Source organism: Corylus avellana, unplaced genomic scaffold (genome assembly GCF_965113065.1).
Source record: "Corylus avellana unplaced genomic scaffold, dhCorAvel1.hap1.2 HAP1_SCAFFOLD_149, whole genome shotgun sequence".
Lineage (NCBI taxonomy): Eukaryota > Viridiplantae > Streptophyta > Magnoliopsida > Fagales > Betulaceae > Corylus > Corylus avellana.
Genome location: NW_028290548.1, coordinates 35,001 through 36,081, shown reverse-complemented (window position 1 = coordinate 36,081; position 1,081 = coordinate 35,001). Strand labels below are relative to the sequence as shown.

Sequence of the window (1,081 nt, the reverse complement as noted above, 5' to 3'; positions counted from 1 at the left end):
TAATAATAAAAAAAATAAATAAAATAATAAACTAAATCGGTAGAATAGAAATAATACGAGGTATAGGACCTTTTGGGGAGTGATTGGTCCGCCAGATCAGAAAGGGGAATGAAACTTCATTTCTTCCGCTTTCATTCATTTTGTTAAGATTAGATAGATATATTTCTATCTTACACTAAGCCAGGAAATTCAAAAAATCTGAAATTAAAAAAAAAATCTGAAAATATGGGAAGAAGGATAGGGATCAACAAGTTATTGAAAATTGTTTTTCTCTAAGAATTAAGTTCGGGGAACAAGTAAAATAAATCTTTTTATCAATGATTCTACGAAAGATCTTATATCTATGTTGAATTGGTAAGTCCATGTATCAATCAAATTAATTTCGTTATGATGGGGGTCAATTCAATTAGGGTCGGTTTTGAAACAATTCATTGCATTTATAAAATCCAATCTTAATAAACCATTTTTTTATTTTACCTATACTCACTAGATAAATTGAATTTATCGTTCCTGTATGTACATATATATATTAGAATAAGTAGACTCATAGTGGGTAATGACTTATTCAGTAATTAAATAAAAAAAATGGGCCCTTTTAACTCAGTGGTAGAGTAACGCCATGGTAAGGCGTAAGTCATCGGTTCAAATCCGATAAGGGGCTTTGGGTTTTTTCATAAAACCCCAGCCATACCATAGTATTCTTTTTGGAGGAAGGATGGAGATCTTGTTGATGTTTATACTAAAAAAGTAACAAACCTTATCATTAAATTATAAAAATTATAAATATTAATGATAATAAGCTATCATTATAATGAATAATTGTATAGTAATTATAGTTATAAAATGGAACATTTTAATTTTAATATTTATTATATTATTATTATAATGTATAATGAATAATGTATAATGAAAATGATTATAATGAATAATCAAAATGAAAGAATAATGAAAAGTCGTCTCCTTGAATCGCTAAATATCCCTTTCCATTATTCCAATCAAATCCATTCTAAAGATTAGAAAAATAAAGATTAGAAAACAACAAAAAAAGTAAGTGGACCTAACCTATTGAATAATGACTATA

General features: G+C 26.7%; 1 non-coding gene across 1 annotated transcript; it reads left to right on the top strand.

Annotated features, from left to right (window-relative positions):
* The first annotated feature begins 589 nt into the window (after positions 1-589).
* TRNAT-GGU (transfer RNA threonine (anticodon GGU)) lies at positions 590-661 on the top strand. Its single transcript has one exon. It is a non-coding gene; the product is annotated as a tRNA-Thr (tRNA).
* The last annotated feature ends 420 nt before the right edge of the window (positions 662-1,081 follow it).